Here is a 14,003-nt window from a genome sequence, read left to right as displayed (position 1 = left end):
ATCTAGGAAGCTAAAAGTCTGAGTTCAAAGTGCTTCAGCTCTGTCTCTTGCTCTCAGCCCCACTGGAACTTGAGGCATCTCTTAACTCAGGCAGCTGCTGGCTGCTGAGACTGACAAACTGAAGGTCAACAAGTAACATGGCACAGTCCCAAGATTATCAAGCAACAGAGCAGGCCACTAATTCAAGTCTAGAAACAGTCTTAAGATCAGCAGACTATATGGTGGGCCACTGAGATAAGGACTAGGCCAAATGTGGGATCCAAACATGCCAAAAACCTCAAGACATTTCTCAAAGTGTCTTCTTATATACTGGAAGCAGACCTCATCCCTAAGCATCTACTCAGCTGCTCACAGCAGAGTCCACCATGGAGTTGATTACCCATTTCATCATGAGGAATAACTACATCCAGCTGCCCAGTCACTCAAGACCAGGCCTATACCTTTAACTACCACAGCAGGTATTGTATAATTTTTTATTAAATGAAAAGGTTTTGGATGAAAATGAAAAGTTGTTGTTGTTAGGTATTGACGAGTTGTCTCTGATTCATAAAGACCCTACACACAGCAGAACAAAACACTGCCCGGTCTTGTGTCAGCCTCATGATCCTTGCTATACTTGAGCCCATTATTGCAGCCACTGTGTCTATCCATTTTATTGAGGGCTTTCTCCTTCTTTGTTGACCCTCCACTTTACCAAGCATGACATCTTTCTCCAGGGCATGGTTCCTTCTGACAACATGACTAAAGTAGGTGAGACAAAGTCTGGGCATTCTTGCTTCCAAGGAGCATTCCAGCTGCACTTCTTCCAGGACAGATTTGTTAGTCATTTTAGCAGATCAGGGTACTCTTAGCAATCTTCTCCAACACCACAACTCAAAAGCATCAACTCTTCTTCGGTCTTCCTTATTCATTGTCCAGCTCTCACATGCATAAGAGGTGATTAAAAATACCATGGCTTGGGTTAGGTGCACCTTAGTCTTCAAGAAGACATCTTTGCTCTTCATCACTTAAAAGAGATCTTTTGCAGCAGATTTGCCCAATTCTATACATTGTCTAATGTCTTGACTGCTGCTTCCATTGATGTTGATTGTAGAACCAAGTAATATGAAATCCTTGACAACTTCAATCTTTTCTCCCTCCACCATGAAGTTGTTTATTGGACCAGTTGTGAGGATTTTTGTTTTCTTTATGTTGAGGTGTAATTCATACTGCATACTATAGTCTTTAATTCATCAGTAGTACTTCAAGTCATCCTCACTTTCAGCAAAGAAAGTAGTGTCATATGTGTATCTCAGATTGTTAATGAGTCTTCCTCCAATACTGATGCCATGTTCTTCTTCATAAAATTCAGATTTTTTTGCTCAGCATACAAGTTGAATAAGTATGGAGAAAGGATACAACCTTGATGCACTCCCTTCTTGATTTTGAACCACTCAGTGTCCCCTTGTTCTGTTTGAACGACAGCCTCCTGATCTATGCAGAGGTTCCTCGTGAGTACAATCAAGTGTTCTGGAATTCCCATTCTTCTCAATGTCATCCATAATTTGCTATGATCCACACAATCAATCAAATGCTTTTTCACAGTCAACAAAACATAAGTAAACATCTTTCTGGTATTCTTTGCTTTCAGCTGAGATCGATCTGACATCAACAATGATATCTCTCATTCCACTTCTAAATCCAGCTTGCATTTCTGGAAGCTCTTTCTCAATATGCTGCTGTAACCATTTCTGAATTATCTTCAGTAAGATTTTACTTGCGTGTGATATTAATGGTATTGTTCAATAATTTCCACATTCTGTGAGATCACCTTTCTTTGGAATGGGTACAAATATGAATTTCTTCCAGTCAGTTGGCCAGGTAGCTGTCTTCTAAATCTCTTGACATAGCCAAGCAAGTTCCTCCAGGGGGCATCCATTTATTGAAACATCTCAATGAATATTCCGTCAATTCTTGGAGCCTTGTTCTTTGCCAATTCCTTCATTGTGGCTTCAACTTCTTCCTTCACTACTGTTGGTTTTTGATCATATGCCATCCCCCAAAATTTATGAACATTGACCAATTCTTTTTGGTACAGTGACTCTGTGTATTCATTCCATCTTCTTTTGATGCTTCTTGCATCATTCAATATTTTGCCCATAGAACCTTTCAATATTGCAACTCGAGGCTTAATTTTTTTCCTAAGTTCTTTCAGCTTGAGAAATGCCAAGCATGTTCTTCCCTTTTAGTTTTCTAACTCTAGTTCTTTGCACATTTCATTATAGTAATTGGCTTTGTCTTCTCGAGCTGCTCTTTGAAATCTTCTTTTCAGCTCTTTTATCTCGTCATTTCTTCATTTGCGACTTTCCACTCAAGGGTAAGTTTCAGAGTCTCTTCTGACATCCATTTTGGTCTTTTCTTCCTTTCTTGTCTTTCTAATGACCTCTTGCTTTCTTCATAGATGATGTTCTTGATGTCATCCCACAATTCCTCTTGTTTTTCCTCATTGGTGTTCAATGTATCAAATCTATTCTTTAGATGGTCTCTACATTCAGGAGGGATATTATCAAGGTCATATTTTGGCTGTTGAAGACTTGTGTTAATTGTCTTCAACTTCAACCTGAATGTACATATGAGCAGTTGATAGTTTGTTCCACAGTCAGCTCCTGGCCCTGTTTTGGCTGATAATATTGAACTTCTCCATCGCCTCTGGCCACAGATGCAGTCAATCTGATTCCTGTGTATTTAGTTTGGTCAAATCCACATGTATAGTCATTGCTTATGTTGTTGAAAAAAGGTATTTCCAATGAATAAGTCATTGGCCTTGCAAAATTCCATCATGCAATCTCCAGCGTTATTTCTATCACCAAGGCCATATTTTCAAGTACCGGTAACTCTTCTTTGTTTCCAACTTTTGCATTCCAGTCACCAGTGATAATCAACACATCTTGATTGCCTGTTTGGTCAATTTCAGACTGCAGAAGTTAGTAGAAACCTTCAATTTCCTTATCTTTGGCTTTGGTGGTTGGTGAATAAATTAGAATGATAGTAGTATTAACTGGTCTTCCTTGTAGGCATATGGATATTATCCTGTCACAGATCTTGAAACAGTCTTTGTGATGATGAATGTCACATCATTCCTCTTCAATTTGTCATTCCCAGAATAGTAGATCATATGGCTGGCTGATTAAAAATGGCCAAATCCAGTCCATTTCAGCTCACTATGCATAGGATATCAATCTTTGTGCATTTCATTTCATTAAAAGGAAAAGAGGTGATATAATTTACTTCCTAAAATTGAAATTTGAGTAGGCAGATGAGTTTCTTATCTATAGAGAGTCTTTGCTTTTGAAATTATGTCCCTCTTCAATTCAAGAGAGGAACCAGCTTCATATAGGAGACCTGTTCAAGGAATCTATCAAGCCTAAACATGCAGCTATTAGTCTTCTGAAGATTAAAATTTGTAGGACTTATTTTAAGCCTAATTTATAAGAGATAATCTTATTATTCATCAGACAAGGTGGATTGAGGAGATGGAAAGCCATGGGAAGCTGGCCAGGTGAGAAAATCATTGTATAATGTAACAGTAAACTGTGGAATTAAATGTAGACAGATTAGCATCAGATTGACAGTTCATCCAATATTTTCTTGACTTTTTTCCTGTCCAGATTGTAAAGTCAGCTTCTTAGGGCATGGACCAAGCCCTCTTTGGCTCTGCATCTGTAAACCTACAGCCATTTAAACAGAAACGTTTGAAGATATTCCACGTCTTGAGGCAGAATAGGAATATGAAATGAGATTGTGAATATGCAGGAATGATGGAAAGAAGGGAATCTTCTCTAGATGGTCCCTGGGGAGAAAGTGAGTGAATGAAAGAAGGGAGTAAAATAACTTTTGTTGAGTACTAACTGTATGCCTGAGAAGTGGTGATTCAATGGTAGAATTCTTACCTTTCATATAGGAAGCCTAAGGGTTCAACTCTCAGCCAACTGCACCTCATGCACAGCCACAACCACTCTGTCAGTGGAGGCTTGTATGTTGTTTTGATGCTGAACGTGTTTCAGTAGAGGTCCCAGAAAGACAGACTAGGAAGAAAGGCCTGGCAATCTACTTCCAGAAGTCCGTCAATGAAAATTCTTTAGATCATAATGGTCTTATCCACCCTCCCATCATGGGGATGCTGCAGGACTGGGTCATGTTCCCTTCTGATGACAACTAACAATGACCATATCAGACACTGTACAATATTTTACATGTATTACAGATGACAATTATTTCCTAATATGTCTGAGACTTAATTTGTCCTAGATGAACAACGTTTCTGAAGTTTCGATATTTAAACTCCTAAGAGCAAAATAATAGAAAAATAATTGTCTAGCCTATAAGATATGATAATAAATAAACAAATTTTGAGAGAATTTTGTTTTAAAAGCTCTATTATTTTACATCATAAATATACCTTCTAAGTAGCATAGTGGCTAAAGAATTTGACTGCTAACCAGAAGGCTGGCGGTTCAAACCCACCAGCCACTCCTTGGAAGGAAGGTTGGGCAATCCTACTTCCATAGTGATACTGCCTTGGAAACCCAAGGAGGGATCGCTATGAGTCGGAGCCGACTCGACGGCACATAACAACAACAACAACAAGTCAGTTGAAGAATATAGTAAGTAACCATCATTGTTTTGCTCACATGAAAAACATCTTGATTTATTTGAAAAAGAGGGAAAAAATAGCATGTTATATAAAATCCAAATCCTTTAGCTATGTAAGCATGTGTATAAAAATAATGCATTGCATTTAGTCTTTCTTATACTGAAAGTCTGAATTTGCAGTTCTCATTCATCATCTTAAAACTGTTGACACATACATAATTTTTATTCTTTGAAAATGCTTGTGGATCTATATGGCAAATTTCCTCATTCTTGGGAGTTGATGTAATTACATCTACAGAACCATAGGAGAGGATAATGCCATAGCTCTTCTCTGAGAAGATGTCTTCATGCTGTTTGCATTACCAAAGCTTTTACTTTCCAAACACCACTCTCTGCCCATGCAGCTGAGGTGTTTCTGTGAAGTTTACTAGAGCTTCTCGTGTAACCCAGCCTAAAAACCAAACTCATCACCATCAAGTCAATTGTGATTCATGACAACACGTATGTTACAGAGTAGAACTGCTCCATGAGGTTTTTTTTTGCTGTATTCTTGATGAAAGCAGGTCACCAGGCCTTTCTTCCACAGCAACACTGGGTTTGTTTGAACAGTCAACTTTTAGGTTAATAGACAATCTCAAACCATCTATGCCACTCAGAGACTTAACCCAGCGGAGTCATTTTGGCCTATCTCTCAGGCTTCTGTCTCCTCTGTCTGAGCTATGGTGGTATCACCACGTAGCCATGCAAAGCTTAAAAGATCATCATACCATCTCTCTTTGAAATTTTCTTCTATTCAGACACTCCAATAAATGATATTCTATCTTGCCTTACTCAACTCTCACACTAACCACTATTTTACAGATGAAGCACTAACATTCAAAGGGGTTTAAATACTGTTATTTACCTGTAACTGCACGTTGAATAGAGACAGGAATCTGGAGAATATGGATTTGACTCAAAGTCTGACTGACTCCAAAAACTATAGTCTTTACTTCACCACTCTGGGAGATTAGTGGTGAAAACAACAAAATATTAGGGGAGTCACTTGGTACTGGCTACAGGTATCAATCCACCAACTTGAGTGTGGAAGAAATGTTCCTGTCTTCATTTATTGATCCAAACCAAACCAAACCTGCTGCCGTCAAGTCAATCTCGACTTGTAGTGACCCCAATTGGGTTTCTGAGGCAATAAATCTTTACAGAAGTAGATTGCCCAGTCTTCCTTCCACAGAGTGGCTGGTAAGTTTGAACCACCGACCTGGTTAGCAGTCAGGTGCCTTAGGCACTGTGCTACCAGAGCTCTTTTCATTTATTGATAACTCAATATAATTTATATCACAAGATTTTATTTTGTCAGAAGTAGAGCTCTCAATCAATGCGGGTTCTCTCTCCCTACCTCTGCAGTTCCATGGCAGCTCTGGGAGAACGTTGGGGTGGGAGGGGAGGCACCTGGTTCTGGTTGCCCTCCATCAGCACTGGGTCATCTGTCCTCCCCTCACATTATATCCAGTCACCCCTCAATCCCATAAGAAAACACCCCTCATGCTGCTTTGCTGCTTTGGTGCCCCTCTTTGATACATGCTAATTATCCTGAAACCGTTTGGGGATGTCTGGGACCATAATTAGTTCTGGACTACACTGAGGCTTGGCGAACTCTGTGAGGTCCTGCTTGCCTAGACAGACTATGTAGATATTTCTTCGCTGGGGTATTGCTACCGCCCGGGTCACCTACATGAATAGCAGGACATAGGTCTTCTCTGCTCTCAGATCCTACCTTCTGCTCTGAGAGTTCTGTTTCTTCCACCAGACTGTAAAGTAAGCTCCTTAAAGGCAGGGATTGTGTCTAATTCATCTTTGTATTCTAGCACCTGCCACAGAGACTGGAGGATGAAAAGACAGTGGCCAGAATTCGTCTCATCTACTTTGTTCATGTTGTCACAAAGGACCATTCCTTGGAGAAGGATATCACGCTTGGTAAAGTGGAGGGTCAACGAAAAAGAGGTAGGCGCTCAACAAAATGGATTGACACAGTAACTGCAACAATGGGCTCAGGTATAGCAAGGATTGTTAGGCTGGTACTGGACTGGGTAGTGTTTTGTTCTGTTATAGTGTCTCTATGAGTCGGAGACAACTTGATGCTACCTAACAAAAACCAATGCTTGTTAAATGACTGATTGTCACCTTCATACATGCAAATCCCCATCTACTTTCTTCTTTTATTGTGTTAAGGTCTGTCCAATAATCAACAGGGTAGAGCACATGGATTTTAGATTGTGAATGTCTTTTTTTAAGGACTGGTTTGTCACAATTTAAAGCAACAACCACATTTTAAGAATTTAGCTATGTGGTTACTAGAGGCAGATTCTAGATGCTAGTGTACTCATATGCTCTCACCCTGACAACATCAGTGTCTGCCAGCAGACTTTCCAATGCCAACCCTTGCATTCTTTTGCCTGAAAGCTTTCTTTAGCCACAGAAGCCATATTGCCTACCTGTGCTATGGGAAGTGCAAAAAAAAAAAATTAACATCCTCCAGCATCAGCCTTCAACCATTGAATAATAGAAGTTAGTGTATAAATACCCTGTGGTGGTTAAGTTTGTGTGTCAACTTGGCTGGGCCTGGTTGAGTGGCTGGGAAGCTGGATATAGTATTCCCCATGATGAGACTGGTAATCAACTCCATGGTGGAATCTACTGTGAGCAGCTGACTAGTTGTCTTTGGGCATGTGGTCTGCTTCCCATATATAAGAAGCAGCTTTGGGAATGGTCTCTAGCTTATGGCATGCTTGAACCCTGCAGGTAGCCATGTCGTTGTTAAGCAAACTGCCATGCTCTGCTGAGCTTGGGACTTTCAATGGACTTGAATTAATGGCCTGCTATGTGGTTTGGTAACATTGGGACTGTGCCATTTTGTCAACCTTGGGCCTATTAGCCTCAGCATCCAGTAGCTGCATGAGTGATGAGATGCCTCTAGCTTTAGTGGGCCGGGAGCAAGAGGCAGAGCTAGAGCCCAAGGTTGACAGGCTTTCATACAGTCCCTAGACTCTGGCACTTGGAACTTGGACTTAAAGCCTCCAAATTGTAAGAATAAACTCCTGTTTGCTAAGACCATCCCATTTGTGGTATATATGCCTGTCAGAGTGGTACTAGGTAACCAGAACACTAGCCTAGCTGTCTCTATGGTGCTACCAAAAAGGTTTTACAGCCTTGGAAATCCAATGTGGGCTTACTATGAGTTCAGAATCAACTCAATGGCACTGAGTTTGGTTTGGGTTTGACCCATAGTGGTCATAGGCTTACCACAGCACCCTTTATTGGCTTCCTCCTGTTTCTTATCTCACATTCCCACTCCTTCACCTCAAAATCAATTATACTTGAATTCTTGTTTCATGGTCCTTGTAGGGGAACTTAAGACAGGGATTTAATAAGATCCTGAGGGTTTTTTTTTTTCCATCAGGATCTACTGGATTATTTTAGGAATTTTCTATAGAAATAATAGGAAAAGAATTGAGGGAGAAGGGTCTAGAAGATCCAAGTGGGTTGACAATGAAGCAAAATGCCAGCTTTCCTGGGTAAGGCTTGGAATGGACTCAGAGTGCTTCTTGTAGGCCTGTTCCTCCTGCTTGTTTATCTATAACACCATCGTAATGTTTTATAAGGTATATCCCAAACCCAAATCCACTCCTATTGAGTCAATTCTGACTCACAGAAATACTATAGGACAGAGTAGAACTGCCCCATAGGGTTTCCAAGGCTGTAAATCTTTATGGAAGCAGACTGCCTCATCTTTCTCCTGTGGAGCAGCTGGTGGGTTCAAACTACTGACCTTTTGGTTCACAATGGAATGCTTTAACCACTGTATCACAAGGGTTCTTAAAGTACAAATAAAACCAAACTCATTGTCATTGAGTTGATTCTGACTCATAGCGACCTCCAATGGGTTTCCGAGGCTTAAATCTTTACGGAGGTAGATTGCCCCGTCTTCCTTCTGTAGAGCAGCTGGTAGGTTTGAACCATGACCTTCTGGTTCACATCCAAATGCCTTATCCACTGAGCCACCAGAGCAGGTATACATATTACATATATTACATCATTTTAAGGCTATAATCTGAATGTGGATAAGAATTTTTGTACATTGATATTCAATGAAATAATTTTACAATGGCAAAAATTGGAAAACAATCTAATTGGGGATCTGGTTAAATAACATAACAGAATATGGTATTCCTTCTAATGGAATATTACCATGTATTTAAAGTGCATATTTTAAAAGCATGGGGGAAGAAAGCTAACAATATTAGCATATTAAGCTATTGCTAGGAATGAGGGCCCAACCCCTACACACTGCTGCTTATAGTTCTCCTAGCTCCAGAAGTGTAAGAACTTGCAAGAGGGAAGCTCAGAAAAAGGTAATACTGGAAAGACAAACATGCAGTCTGGCAAGTGGGAAAAAACAATGCAAATATCACAAACTGAATGAATAGAAAGAACACTGAAAGGAACTGCTTTCACTGAACTCCCTTGCACTCCGCTTCCTTGGCCACTTCCTTAAGCTGTGTCTCTACCTCCTGCCTCAACAAAGAAGTAATTACAATGGATACCATTTATTGAATGCCTGCTACAAACCACATACCAATCTAGGTGTTTCTTTGTTGTTGTTGTTATGTGCTGTCGAGTCAAACCCTCAAACCCGACTCATAGCGACCCCTCCTTGGGTTTCCAAGGCAGTATCACTACGGAAGTAGGATTGCCCAACCTTCCTTCCAAGGAGTGGCTGGTGAGTTTGAACCGCCAGCCGTCTGGTTAGCAGGCAAGTGACTTAGCCACTATGCTACCAGAGGTGTTTCTAGAAATGTAATTTATAGTATTTCCAATAACCTTCAGGAAAAATATCACAATCTCTATTTTTTCAAATAAAGTAAGACTCAGGAGAGTTTTAAGCAACTAGCCTATGATGACTTAACTGGTAGGTGATAACTTAAACTATAGCTTAGCAGAGCAAGGCTCTTAAAAAAAAAAAAAAAAAAAAAAAAAAGACCTTACCTATTTGACCTGGAAATGATTACCAAACTCCAAAAACAGATCAGGGAAATGTGTAACTGCAGGGACTTAGGAAGAAAGTCCTAATTGGTGCTGGGCTGTCTCCCAGGGTAGTCACCTGCTGGGTGACCCTGCCCTCATCTTACTTCTTTTAATTAATTATTGAATTGAGAGTAGATTTTCTACTGAATAAGGAACAAAAAACCTGGCCTTCCTCTATAGTGGGGCCAGTTCTCAGTTAGAAATGCAATCACCCAAAAAGAATTCCAGCTGAGAGGTATGCATCTCGCCAGGTGCCAGAAGTCTTTGCCTCTCTGGAAAAATAGTTTTCTCTGGCTTACAGAGGTCAGTAAATCAGCTAAGTTGGTTCCTACTGGCTCTCAAGAGCTAATCATATATCTTTCCTCCTTATTCTGTGTCCAGTGAGTCACGTGGGTAGAGGTGGTATTACAGCACATGAGTGGTGTAGGTATTTGTACTATGGAAATGGGCAAACACTACAGATCTAGTTGACTACTGAGTATTTTCCTTAAGGACAGAGGCCGCTCTTTAGACACTGCCCTCTGTCCTGATTTGGCAAAGTCAAGGTGGTAATGTGCTGGATAATATAAACTGTCTCCACCTGTTGCTGTTTAGAGCTTCTAAAATCATACCCCTTTTTTCTAATCCAGTCTTGAACCACTTGATATAAATTTGATTAGATACATCTGTCTATCTAAGGAGCTCTGGTGATGCTGTTAAGACATTGGGCTGGTAACCAAGAGGTGGGCAGTTCGAACCCACCAGCTGCTCCATTAGAGAAAGATGAGGCAGTCTGCTTCTGTAAAGATTTGCAGCCTTGAAAACCCTAAGGGTGTCACTGTGAGTTGCAATTGACTCCATAGCAGTGGATTTGGTTTGGTCTATCTAGGGAGCCATGATGGTGCAGTGGTTAAGTGCTTGGTTGCTAACTGGGTGGCTAGGAGTTCAAAACCCAACAGCTGCTCTCCTGTGGGAGAAAGATATGGCTAGCTGCTTCTGTAAAGATTACAGCCTTGGAAACCCTACGGTGCAGTTCTACTCTGTCCTGTAGGGTCACTATAAGTTGAAATCAAGTTGATGGCAATAGGTACTTAGTTATCTCTCCCTCTCTATGGATACACAGATAGATAGACTCCAACAGTCAAGAAGGTGGAGTTGAATGTATCCATTTCTTTGCTGATAAAGCTTAGGTTGGTGAATGTGATTTAGGTGCAGTGTCTTAGTTATCCAGTGCTGCTGTAACAAATATAAATGAGTGGCTTTAACAAACAGAAATTTATTTTCTCACATGTAGGAGGCTAAACCACAAAAAACCAAACCCACTGCCATTGAGTCAATCCCAACTCACAGCGACCCTATAGGGTAGAGTAGAATGGCCTCATAGGATTTCAATAGCTGTAAATCTTTACAGAAACAGACTGCCTCATCTTTTTCCCATGGGGAAGACTGTGGGTGCAAACAACCAACCTTTTGGTTAGCAGTTGAATACTTTAACCACTGCACCACGAGAGCTCCCTTTCTTTTTTTCCTCCCCAGTTAGTGCATTATTATTTCAGAGTAATTCTTATGTGGCAAAAATCTATGACAATTTGTTTGGGACATGAACTAAGAATGCAAACCCTGTGGAATTTCTCTAATGCAAGTTGGTCATGATCTCAGCCTCCTTCCACCAGCCTCAAGAGTCTCCTTTTGTCACAAAATGATCAATAATCTCTTCTGGGTCTAATTGTGTTTCATTATATTAGGGGCTATAGTATTGACAGCTTTGGAGATTTGTTGTAGTTCAGTTTAATACAAACTATGCATTCAAAGAGAGAATGTACCTTGGATTTCATGGTTAGAGGCTTCCCGATTGTTAGATTTTTAATACTTTCAAGCAGATTTTTTTTTGTTTTAAGGTATTAAACAAAAGCTTTGGCTCTATAGTGAAGCTCAGTAATTGCCCGTTTATCTGTTCAACAACTACTTAATGAATGCTTACCATGGACCAGGGTCTGTTCTGGTTGCCAAGGATTAAAGTACGATCACAGAGTTGAATAAGGAGAAAGACCTGCTGGAAAATCATTACAATTTAATGAGCATTCAAGGGGTGGGATGTACTAGGAATAGTGTACTAAGGATAGAAGAGATGTAAGATTGCCTGGGTGGGTCATGCAACATTTGAGCTAACCTTAAAGAATGAGGAGGAATTTTTCAAGAGAACAAGCAATATTTTGTTCTGTTATACATAAAGTCACTATAAACTGGAGGTGACTCAATAGCAGCTAGCAACAACAACAACAACAACAATAAGGGCAGAATCTTCTAGGCAGAGTAGAATGGTACTGGTGCCTTAGAGAACAAAGCATATTTGAGGAATTCAAGAAGTTTAGTATTGTTGGAGCCCAAAAGGCAAAGGAAGCAGGGAGTGTGGCTTATAGTATGCTTGTTATCGATTATCTCACCTAATTTTCACAACACTCAGAGCCAGAGTATTGTTATACCTATTTAACAGGTGAGAGAACTGAGCCTTAGAGAGGGTGCATGATTTGCTCAGAGTTACTGACCTAGTAGATAGTAGAGTTAGGATTTGACCTCTTGTAGAAGTGCCATTATTAACGACTACACAAAACTATATCCTTCATATCTGTTAGGGTTACCTAGTGCCGCTCTGACAAGAATATACCACAAATGGGATGGCTTTAACAAACAGGAGTGTACTCACTTACATTTTGGAGGCTTTAAATCCAAGTTCAAAGTGCCAGGCTCTAGGGGCTGAGTGAAAGCCCCTCAACCTTGGGGTTTAGCTCTGCCTCTTGCTCCCGGCCTACTGAAGCTAGAGGCATCTCTTCACTCGGGCAGCTACTGGCTGCTGAGGCTAACAAGCCCAAGGTTGATACGCAAAAAGGCACAGTCCTGATGTTACCAAACCACACAGCAGGCCATTAATTCAAGTCCATTGAAAGTCCCAAGGTCAGCAGAGCATGGCAGGCTGCTGAACAATGACAGAGCTACATGCAGGGTTCAAGTGTGCCATAAGCTAGAGACCATTCCCAAAGCTATTTCTTATATACAGGAAGCAGACCACATACCCAAAGGCAGCTAGATACTCAGCTGCTCACAGTAGATTCCACTATGGAGTTGATTACCAGTCTCATCATGGGAAATAGTACATCCAGCTTCCCAGCCTCTCAACCAGGCCTAGCCAAGTTGACATACAAACTTAACCACCACAATATCTATTTTTATGCTCTAGTTTACAAACTTTTCTGCTTTTCAGTCTTATCAAGTAACTGCCAAAGTCTGTTTCTGATCAAGATATTTTTATCCACAAGGTCAGCAAAGATAGCTGATGTGTGGAATGGAGCAATTTATAACATCTTCATTCCTTGGCTAAAAAGAATGTAGGTCAAACCTCATTCCTCCAAACACATCAATCACTATATGGAAAAGGAATTTCAAGTTCAAATCTGAGACTAAGTAATTATCAGCTAATCAAATTGCAGCTCCACCAAAACTTGGATACATCCTTAAAGTGGCTTAAGCAAGGTTTGAGCAGTAGAGGGAAATTTGGAGAGATCTGTTTGAAATTGGAGGGGTCAGTATGTTTATTAAAAAGCAGTGAGGTAAACAGACACCTTAGCACTTTCACCATTCTGCTTCTCAAGGGTCGTACTTCATTCTCCTAATGTCCTAGTTGATGTATGAAGAGCCAGACTGGCATGATGAAAATCCTGGTGAACCTGTAGTCTAAGATCTAAGTCTAAGTTTGATCACTTAGGACACTTGTGAAAGAGTCTTTCTCTTTTTATTTCCTTGCCTGTGTAGAAGAGAGGTTAAGAGTGCAGGTTCTGGGGCCAGACTTTCAGACCTCGAATTCTAGCTTTGCCATTTCCCTATAATGTGCCCTTGGACAAGATACTTAAATTCTTGTACATCCATTTGCACATCTGCAAATCAGTGATAGTATCTACCTCATGGAACTGTTCAGGAGCTCTGGTGACACAATGCCTAAGACATTTGACTGTTAACCAGAAGTTTGGGGGTTCAAACCCACCAGCTGCTCCATGGAAAGAAAAGGAGGCAATCTACTTCCATAAAGATTTACTGCCTTGGAAACCCAATGGGGGCCACTATAAGTCATAAATCAACTCAATGGCAGTGAGTTTAGTTTTAGTTTTCATGGGACTATTGGGAAGAATAATGGCTAATTTGGAGAAGGAGCTTAGAATGGTGTTTGGCACAGAGAAAGAACACAATGAACATTGGCTTTCGTTACAGTTGTTTCCTTCTAGGTCTAGACTTCTCTGCTCCATTTAAGGCTAAGTGCT

The sequence above is a fragment of the Orycteropus afer genome, unplaced genomic scaffold (genome assembly GCF_000298275.1).
Source record: "Orycteropus afer afer isolate SDZICR_OR568_19922 unplaced genomic scaffold, OryAfe1.0 scaffold00168, whole genome shotgun sequence".
NCBI classification, from domain to species: Eukaryota; Metazoa; Chordata; class Mammalia; order Tubulidentata; family Orycteropodidae; genus Orycteropus; species Orycteropus afer.
The sequence above is the reverse complement of the archived record's forward strand: the minus strand, read 5'-3'. Positions refer to the sequence as shown.